The following is a 10,684-nucleotide window of genomic DNA, read 5'->3' on the forward strand; positions in this document are numbered from 1 at the left end:
AGGAGGAAGGGCCTGACACTGCATTGCACTGACTGCCCTGACCAAGGACAGACCACTGGGGGCCCAGCTACGAGGACACACTGGAGAATGGATTGAAGAGTTAAGGTAAAATTGCCCCCACCCCTCTCATCGCGCTCACCTCCAAGATGTCGTGGAGCCTGTCGCTGTCTGGGGACTCTACCAGCAGGTTCCCCAGCATGGCATCCATGAGGTTTGGCAAGACCCTATGCAGATCCTGCAAAGCAAGGGAGAGCCATGGCTCAGAGCTAGGGAAACTGGGGCTACACCTGCCACAGGATGGGAAGAAGGGTCTCTGGGAAGCGCTGGTGAGACCCCCAAAACACATATCCTTGCCTCTCTCATTCACATCCCACTGCAGACAATTAGCCAGGATTCATGGCAGGATGACAGCAGGCTCTTCAATCCATGACTTAAGCATGATCTACCTGGAGGTGGGTGGTGTCCTTCTCTGTGCCCAGAGTGCAGAAAGCATGTGGAGCAGCTCGAAGGAGGTGGGTCTCTAGCTCTGGCTCCAGGGCAGCTCTCATGGTGCTGGCAAGAAAGAGGAGCTGGTTTTAGACTGTTCAGTGCGGAGGTGGCACTGGCACCAACCCGGACGTGAAACTGCAGGGAAATAGCCACATGTTGACGAGAATGGAAACTGAAGACACCGAGCCAGGGAATGACAAGGCCAAGGTTTAGAAGACAGACAGTGGCAGGGTAGGAATAGAGCCTGTTCCCTGGACCCTGCTGCCCCCTCCTCTATCTGATACTGGGAGTGAGCCTCTCCCCAAAGCCATTGCAAAGTAACTGGAGGGAAAAGAACGGCCCAGCCAGGAGAGTGTTAACCTTCCCAGCACCTCTGCCACAGGAGTCAACCTTGGGAGGTGACCGGGGAGTGGGAGGGGCAGTGACTCCCAGCCGTAGGCCTCAACAGCACCGGGATTCGGGGAACCGGGGGGAGGGTCTCGGTACCTGAGGTTGCCCAAAGCAATCAGGGAGTTAGCAAGGATGGCGCTGGGTGGAGAGATATCAGGCAGCTCCTCAATGAGCTCCTGTGAGACCCAAAGGAGACAAAGGAGCGTGAGATTTGGGCCTCACTGACACTTCTCAGTGAGGAGATGACACAGCCAGCACCCACACAGCCTGCAAGATACCCCCCACCCCGCCTCCTGCTCCTCCGATTCCTACGCAGTAGTGACCAATCTCAGAATTTCTCCCATCTCTTCTCCCCAATCTTCAGCCCCAGCAATCCCTGGCCTCAGCTGCCCCTCCAGCACCAACCATGCCCCATCCATTAGGCCGGGGTGACCCCTGCCCCTCCCATATCTCTGTCCTCTCTCCAGCGGCTGGGCGCCGTGTCTCACTCATCACAATAATCTCTACAACAGCCGCCTGGCAGCAGTGCGTCTTCAATGTGTCCTGCTCTCTCTGCTGTGCCGCGAGACACGCAGGGTGGATGGCATGCAGGAACATGAGCTGCTGGGCCTCGTCCTGCACCCACCAGGACTGGGGTTAGGGGAGAGAGACCCAGTTAGCCAGGGACCTCCCTGCCCCACCAACACCAGCTGCAGGACTCAGGCCTGAATGGGGGATAGTCCAAATCACCCACGACTCCTACACAAGCAGGGTTAGGAACTGGTACAGTGCCTGTGGGGAGGAGACCCCGGCTGGTGTATGACAAATACCCCAATCGTGGGGGTCCCAGATGATGGTAGAGAAAAGTCCCCGTTAGGGCTGGTGGATCATCGGAGAAAAGACACTCTGCAGGGGGTCAGGGTGCTGGGAAGGGGCAGGACAACCTCAGTTCCAGCACAGCTGAGGAATGTTTCCACCTTTTCTTGGCCTTGGAATTGCTCTTGGGTGTTCTTGACAGCAGCCTCCTCCATGGCCACGTCCACCCATTCCTCCTCCTCGTTCTCCGAGTCCCTGGTGGTCCCTGCACCAGGGAGAGAAGGGGGGAGGGTAACTCCTGTTCCACTCGGAGGAAAGACAGGGGCATAGTGGGGCACTGTGCCCCCTCTCCACTTCTAGGACCCGGGGGGGGGATCAGGCCCCACACTCCCACCTCTCAGTGATGCCTTCAGCCCCCAACTCCTTCAGAGGCCCAAAGCAAAGAGAGCCCCCCAGACTATCCTGGACTTCCTGCGTAGTGCTTCACCCACCCCAACCTGGAGCATCAAGGACCAAAGTGGCAGCATCTAGTATCAGTGGGGTTTATCTGGCTCAGGCTTGACACCTGGGATGGGGATCCGCCCGCAGAGCACTGGTTGAGTGCCTGGGCCCAGGGTGGCTTCTCACAGTCCCCTCCTCACCCCTCCCTGAGTCCAGCCTGGCTTCTCACCTGGAACAAAGCAGCAGCGCCCCTCCCTGAGTCCCAGGAGCTGCTGCTGTCTCATGGGGAGCGGGCCGAGTTACTGGTGCTGGGACAGAGACCCTTCACCTCCTGCCCTGGGGAGGCTGGAATGTCCTCAGTGAACGGGCAGGGCGATGCCTCCTCCTGGGAATCAGGGCTGGGCTCCTGGGACCTGTGCTTCCCACACAACAAACCCCAGAGCCACCCAGCCTGGCTCCCCTCCTGGGTTGGGTCCTGTGTGCCCAGCCGCATCATGGGACAGCTCCATTTCGGTCTCCCTGGTGCCTCGCCCACCTCGGTGCCTGCGCTGGGAGCGGGTTTCCTCCGCGAGAAGGCTGGGCGCTTCCACCTCCTGGCTCGGCCGGGAACTTCTTCCCCGCCAAAGGGGACAAAGGGACCGCTCTGCTCCTGGGGAAGATGGCAGCTGGTTCCCTCAGCCTCTGGGGCCACCTGCAGAGCCTTCTTCCTCAACATCCTCAGGAGCCTGGCCAGAATGGAACCGAGGGGGAGGAGTCTGGGCTCAAGGCAGCCTCTCACTAACCTTTTTGTACCTCCCCATCCCTGTCCCTGCAAGAGCAGCTCCTCCTCCCCCAACAGGGGTGTAGGGAGTGCAATCTACACACACTGCCAGGAGTTCATTGCATCATCTGCTCCCAACATTCCCCTTCGTCATTCCTGGTGCTGCAATACCCGGGGAGTCTCCTCCTTTTCCAGCACTGGAGTCAGTCACAAAGACCACCTGTCACTTTGGATGAGCAGCTCCCTCCTGCCGTCCCAGGCCACACTCCCCATCCGGGCTACAGAAGGAACAGAATCCAGGAGTCCAGACTTCTCCTAGGAAACCATTTCCCACATCAAAGTCCCTAGGCATAACAACCCCTGGGTCCCCTTGTTTCCCACTGATTTCCATACTCAGAAGGTCACAGGGTCTGCCCCAGCTCAGAGACTCTCAGCCTGGGGAACAGTCTCCCACAAGGGAAGGGCTGGGAGCCCCATTGCTGGGATCTTTCCAAACACACTGGAGACAGCTCTGGAGAAGCCCCTCCCTGGACTGAGAGCGAAGGACTCCTGGGATCGGTTCGCAAATCCGATCTCCTTTCGGAGAAATTCTCTCCCCCTCTTTCTGCCTCTCCCCAGACAGACAGGGGACGCCACAGAGGAACCCTAATGCCACTCACTTGCTCTAGGTGACAGAGAGATGGATGGCGGATGTTCAGGGTGGCCAGCTTTCGCTCGCACTCCTCCTCATTCTCCAAGCTCAAGGCAGGCTGGAAAGGGTGGTGACCTGAGGAATTATCCTGCCGAGCCACCAGGCAGGGTGATGACACTGGGCGATCGACTGGCTGTGAAAACAAGAAACTGCCTTATTGCCAAGGGACGGAGTAACTCAGCCAGCAGCAGGGGATGCAGAACACTGCCCTAGTGCCGGGGGGTGGGGGGGAACTGTGCCTCCCAGCTCCTGACATCCCAGCACTTTACACAACTTCCTGGAGCCTGCTTCTCTTATCAATTTCAAAATAAGAAAATACAAATAAAATAGAATATTTCAGCTCTTCCATTAGGTCATAATCTGATCTGACTAAACGTGATAGGACACCTCATACTATGCACTGCTCCGAGTGACACGCTCCAATGGATCCCCATCTTCCCCCTACCGTGAGGTAGGTAGGAGGGGATTGTTATCACTACTTGAAAGAGGGAGAAGCTAAGGCTGAGAAAGGAGAATTGACTTGTCTTTGCCACAGACTGGCTGTGTGACCTCAGTTGGGAATAGGACCCAAGAGCCCAGACTTTCAAACTAACCTTCGGACCTTGAATTTCATACATTGAATGACCTGAATAAAGTGCTCTCAAATGACCAACCACAGTTCATAATATTATTCAGAAAGTATTTTAGGAGAACTAGAACGTTAGAGAGAATCATGAACTGCTCAGAGACAATTACTGCAGAGAAGCAGCAAAATTTGTCAACCATATGACTGGTTATGACTTATTTGCTTGGTCTTCAAAGAGACCAACAAGGACCTGAGTCAACTCCCTGTCAATAACCCCCTGCTCAGCCAATCAGGGTAGAGGGGTGGGAGTCTGCGGGTTCTCACCAGAGAGCCCAAAGGATGGCCCTGGTCACCGGTGGGGATGACTGTCCGAGCACTATTTCAGTCCCACATTTTTGGGTGGACATCCCACAATGGGAGCTGCAGAGCACCCCCCCAGGACACACACACACACACATACAGACACCCCTCTCCTGGTGGTGGGAGAGGAACAGGGGAAAGGACAAAAAAAGTAAGAGATGAAGACAAAGGAAGAAGGAATGGAGGAAAAGGTGAAACCAAAAGGACACATCCTAATGTCCCCAGTGATTCTAAGGGACAAAATCCTAGGTGTTTGGCTGAAAATTCTGCCATCTTAAACTAGTGTTTTCCATGCCTAGATTTCTGCTGGCACCAGATGGATCAGATGGAACAGGTTCCAAACCTCTCAGAGGCTCTTACTTTCTCAACAGGGACGTCTGTTTTCTAGTAAAATCAGTAAAAGGAAAGGAGAAAACTTCAAAGAGGTTCCTCCTCGTGCTCACGTACGTGAAACCTAATACTCTCTCGGTCCTCAAACAGAGACCTCGAGAAGGAGACTTTCTGAAGCAAAGCCACAGGGATCTCTGATGTTTCCCTGGACCTGCGCCCCTGTCCTGCCTGGCTGATGTCAGCATCTCTCTGTGAGGTCACCACCTCCCCATCACCTTTGACCAATAGGCTGAGCTCCTGCAAAAGGCCTTTGTGATCTCACTGCCACAACCACCCCTCCCCTGCACAGCTAATGTCTTGCTGCTGGCCAGACACTTTGGAAGTTTGAGCTACTAGTACCCTGTGGATCATCCCACTCCATGAGGGTTCATTTCAGGAACGAAGCCGGCTAGACAGTAAAACATCAGAGGCTGCTCCCAATGCTACATTCAGTTTTTCAGAAATTAGCAGACTGTATGGCCAGAGGAGGCCATTACAGCATCTCATCTGACCCCCTGCATATCACAGGCCTCCTGTAGACCACAATAGCTCCTGTCGGGGCAAACACATTCCAGAAAGGCATCTAGTCTTCATTAAATGACATCAAGAGATGGAGAATCCACCACTTTCCTTGGTAGCTAGTTCCTGTGGTGAATCATCCTCGCTGTTGAATATTTGTTCCTTATTTGAAATATGAATTTCTCTCTTTTCACCTTCCAGCCATTGGGTCTTGTGATGCCGTGCTCTGCTTGATTAACGAGCCCCTTCATACCCAATATTTTCTCTCCATTAAGGCACTTCAACACTTCAATAGCTCACGAGAAGGCATTTTTCTCCAGCACTCAGAACATTTGGTGGCTCTTTGCTGCCCCAGCTCCAATCTCTCAACATCTTTTTCAAATGAGGACACCAAAACCGGATGCCGTATTCCAATCTCAGTGTCACTGATGCTCTGTCACCTCCCTATCCTACTCACCGCTCTGCTCCTACGTCTAATGATGGCTTTAGCCCTGTTCACCACAGAATCACACTGGGAGCTCATGATGACGGGCTTCTCCACTATGGCCCCGAAAACCCTTTCAGAGTCACTGCTTTCCGCGACACACTTCCCCATTCTGGAGGTGTGACCGGCATGCCCTGTTGCTAGCTATAGGACCTTGCATTTGGCTCTGGTCAAATTTCTTTGCTCTGAATTGGTCCAGTTAGCCAAATGAGCCAGATCCCTCTGTATCACTGCCCTCTCCTCATCAGTAATTACCACGCTGCCAGTATTTTGTCACCCACCAGTCTTCTCAGCAGGGATTGTATGTTTGCTCCCAAATCACTGATAAAAATTATTTTAAAAATTACTCCTTGAGAGCTTCTTCAGAGCCTTAGTACCCAGGACCTGCTCCCCACAGCACAGTGAGAAAAGGACCCCTGCCCCTCCCATGCCTCTGTCCTCCCTCTAGCGGCTGGGCGCTGTGTCTCACTCACCACAGTCCTCTCCACCACAGCCGCCTTGCAGCAGTGCGACTCCAATGTGTCCTGTGCTCTCTTCCGTGTAGCGAAACACATGGGATGGATGGCATCCAGGAACATGAGCTGCTGGGGCTCGTCCTGCACCCACCAGGAGTGGGGTTAGGGGAGAGAGAGCCAGTTAGCCAGGGACCTCCCTGCCCCACCCACACCAGCTGCAGGACTCAGGCCTGAATGGGGGACAGTGGGGACCCGGTCATTGTCCAAATCACCCACACCTCCTTCACAAACAGGGTCAGGAACTGAGACAGTGCATTTTGGGGGAGGAGACTCTGGCTGGTCTGTGACAAACACCCCTATTTTGGAGGTCCCAGATCATAGTGGAGAAAAGTCCATGTTAGAGCTGGTGGATCATCAGAGACAAGACCCTCTGCAGGGGGTCAGGGTGCTGGGAAGGGGAAGGACAATCTCAGTTCCAGCAGAGCTGGGGAAGGTTTCTACCTTTTCTCGGCCTTGGAACTGCTCTCGGATGTTCTTGAGAGCAGCCTCCTCATGGCCATGTCCACGGCTACCTCCTCCTCGTCCTCTGAGTCCCTGGAGGTCCCTGCACGAGGGAGAGAAGGGGACAGGGTGACTCCTGCTGCCACGCTGGGAAAGAACAGGGGCATGGTGGGGCAATGTGCCCCCTTCCCACCTGCGGGACCCAGGGCAGATCTGGACCCACACTTCCCCCTCTCAGTGATGCCTTCAGCCCCTAACTCCTTCAGAAGCCCATAGCAAAGAGACCCTCCCTCCTGCACAGTGTCCTGGACTCCCTGCGTGGTGTCTCACCCGCCCCCACCTGGAGCATCAAGGACCAAAGTGGCAGCATCTAGTATCAGTGGCTCAAGCCAGACACCTGGGCTGGGGACCCGTCCCCACAGCACTGGTCGAGTGCCTGGGCCCAGGGTCTTCACAGCCCCCTCCTCACCTCTTCCTGAGCCCAGCCTGGTTCCTCACCTGGAACAAAACAGCGGCGCACCTCGGCCTGGCTGCTGCCTCAGTTCTTGGCACTGCTGCTGTCCCATGGGGAGCGGGCCGAGCTGCTGGTGCTTGGACAGGGTTCCTCCACCTCCTGCCTTTGGGAAGCTGGAAGGTCCTCAGTGACTGGGCAGGGCGATGCCTCCTGCTGAGAATCAGGGCTGGGCTCCTGGGGCCCGGGCTTCCCACACAACAAGCCCCAGAGCCACCCAGCCGGCTCCCGTCCTCGGCTGAATCCTGCCTGCCCAGCCACATCCTGGGACAGCTCCATTTCGGCCTACCTGGTGCCTCTCCCACCTCAGCACCTGCGTCCGGAGCAGGTTTTCTCCACCAGAAGGCTGGGCGCTTCCACCTCCTGGCTCGGCCGGGAACTTCTTCCCCACCAGAGGGGACAAAGAGACCGCTCTGCTCCTGGGGAAGATGGCAGCTGCTTCCCTCAGGCTCTGGGGCCACCTTCAGAGCCTTCTTCCTCAACATCCTTAGGCGTCTGGCCATCCTGGAACCGAGTGAGGAGCAGCCGGGAGTATGGGCCCAAGGCAGCCTCTCACTAACCGCCCTGTTTGGTCCCTCCCATCCCTGTCCCTGCCAGAGGAGCTCCTCCTACCCACACAGGGGTGCAGGGAGTGCAATCTACACACACTGCCAGGAATTCACTGCATCATCTGCTCCCAACGTTCCCCCTTGTCATCCCTGGTGCAGCAATACCCTCAAGGGGAGTCTCCTCCTTTTCCAGCACTGGAGTCAGTCACAAAGACCACCTGTCACTTTGGATGAGCAGCTCCCTCCTCCATTCCAGGCCACAGTCCCCCTCCAGGCTAGAGAAGGAACATAATCCAGGAGTCCAGATTTCTCCTGGGAAACCATTCCCCACGTCAAAGTCCCTAGGCATAGCAAGCCCAGGGTCTCCTTGTTTCCCATTGATTTCCATGCTCACCAGCTCACAGGGTCTAGCCCAGTTCAGAGACTCTCAGCCTAGGGAACAGACTTCCATAAGGGAAGGGCTGGAAGCCCCATTGCTGGGACCTTTCGAAACACACTGGAGATGGATCTGGAGAAGCCCCTGCCCTGACTGAAAGCGAGGGACTCCTGGGGTCGGTTTGCAAATCCGATCTCCTTTCGGAGAGATTCTCTCCCCCTCTTTCTGCTTCTCCGCAGACAGACAGGGGATGCCACAGAGGAACCCTAATGCCACTCACTTGGTCTAGGTGATGAAGCGATGCATGGTGGATGTTCAGGGTTGCCAGCTGTTTCTCTCCCACCTCCTCATTCTCCAAGCCCAAGGCAGGCTGGAAAGGGTGGTGACCTGAGGAATTACCATGCCGAGCAGGCAGGCAGGGTGGTGACACCGGGCGATCGACTGGCTGTGAAAAGAAGAATCTGTCTTATTGCCAAGGGACGGAGTAACTCAGCCAGCAGCAGGGGGTACAGAACACTGCCCTAGTGCAGGGGAGACAGCGCCTCCCAGATCCTGACATCCCAGCACCTTACACACCTTCCTGGAGCCTGCTGCTCTTATCAATTTCAAAATAAAAAATTCAAATAAAATAGAATATTTCAGCTCTTCCATTAGGTCATCATCTGATCTGAGTAAACGTGATAGGACACCTCTTATTATATCCTGCTCCAAGTGATACTCTCCAATGGATCCCCATCCTCCCCGCACCGTGAGGTAGGTAAGAGCTTATTGTTATTCCTACTTGAAAGAGGGAGAAGCTAAGGCTGAGAAAGGAGAATTGACTTGTCTTAGGTCACACAGCCAGTCAGTGGCAGAGTTGGGAATAGGATCCAAGAGCCCAGACTTTCAGACTAACCATCGCATCTTGAATTTCATACATTGAATGACCTGAATAAAGAAATATTCTGCCACCTTAAACTAGTGTTTTCCATGCCTAGATTTCAGCTGGCACCAGATGGATCAAATGGAACAGGTTCGAAACCTCTGAGAGGCTCTTACCTTCTCAATAGGGATGTCTGTTTTCTCGTAAAATCAGTAAAAGGAAAGGTGAAAACTCCAAAGAGGTTCCTCCTCGTCCTCACGTACGTCATCTTTAATATTCTCTCAGTCCTCAAAGAAAGACCTCGAGAAGGAGACTTGCTGAAGCAAACCACAGGGATCTCTTGATGTTCCCCTGGCCCTGCGCAAGACCCTATGTAGATCCTGCAAAGCAAGGGAGAGCCATGGGTCAGAGCTAGGGAAACTGGGGCTACACCTGTCACAGGATGGGAAGAGGGGTCTCTGGGATGCCCTGATGAGACCCCCAAAACACATATCCTGGCTTCTCTCATTCACATCCCATTGCAGGCAATTAGCCAGGATCCATGGCAGGATGACAGCAGGCTCTTCACTCCATGACTTAAGCATGATCTACCTGGACTTGGGTGGTGTCCTTCTCCATGCCCAAGGTGAAGACGGCATGCAGGGCAGCTCGAAGGAGGTGGGTCTCTAGCTCTGGCTCCAGGGCAGCTGTCATGGTGCTGGAAAGAGAGAGGAGCTGGTATTAGACTGGGCAGTGCGGAGGTGACACTGGCACCAACCCGGACGTGAAACTTCAGGGAAATAGGCACAGGCTGGCGAGAATGGAAACTGAGGCACCAAGCCAGGGAATGACAAGGCCAAGGTTTCCCAGACAGACAGTGACAGGTAGGAATAGAGCCTGTTCCCTGGACCCTGCTGCCCCCTCCTGTATCTGATCCTGGGAGTGAGCCTCTCCCCAAAGCCATTGCAAAGTTACTGGAGGGAAAAGAATGGCCCAGCCAGGAGAGTGTGAACCTTCCCAGCACCTCTGCCACAGGAGTCACCCTTGGGAGGTGACCGGGGAGTGGGAGGGGCAGTGACTCTTAACCGGGGGCCTCAGCAGCACCAGGATTAGGGGAACCAGGCGGGAGGGTCTCGGTACCTGAGGTTGCCCACAGCAATCAGGGAGTTAGCAAGGATGGCGCTGGGTGGAGAGATATCAGGCAGCTCCTCAATGAGCTCCTGTGAGACCCAAAAGAGACAAAGGAGCATGAGATTTGGGCCTGACTGACGCTTCTCAGTGAGGAGATGACACAGCCAGCACCCCACAAGCCCGCAGGATCCTCCCACCTGCCACCCGCTCCTCCGATTCCTATGCAGTAATGACCAATCTCAGAATTTCTCCCATCTCCTCTCCCCAATCTTAAGCCCCAGCAATCCCTGCCCTCAGCTGCCCCTCCAGCACCAGCCATCGCCCATCCATTAGCCCGGGGAGACCCCTGCCCCTCCCATATCGCTTTCCTCCCTCCAGCGGCTGGGCGCTGTGTCTCACTCACCACAATAATCTCTAAAACAGCCGTCCTGCAGCAGTGCGGCTCCAATGTGTCCTGC

At 55.2% G+C, this 10,684-nt stretch overlaps 1 long non-coding RNA gene across 1 annotated transcript; it reads right to left on the reverse strand.

The window, feature by feature from the left end:
* Window positions 1–9,367: 9,367 nt before the first annotated feature.
* On the reverse strand, window positions 9,368–10,270 carry LOC141984221 (uncharacterized). Its single transcript, XR_012638690.1, has 3 exons — window positions 10,236–10,270; window positions 9,708–9,813; window positions 9,368–9,496 (listed from the first exon to the last, which is right to left on the reverse strand). It is a non-coding gene; the product is annotated as an uncharacterized LOC141984221 (long non-coding RNA).
* Between the last annotated feature and the right edge of the window lie 414 nt (window positions 10,271–10,684).

This window comes from Natator depressus, chromosome 3, assembly GCF_965152275.1.
Source record: "Natator depressus isolate rNatDep1 chromosome 3, rNatDep2.hap1, whole genome shotgun sequence".
In the NCBI taxonomy this organism is placed as follows: Eukaryota; Metazoa; Chordata; order Testudines; family Cheloniidae; genus Natator; species Natator depressus.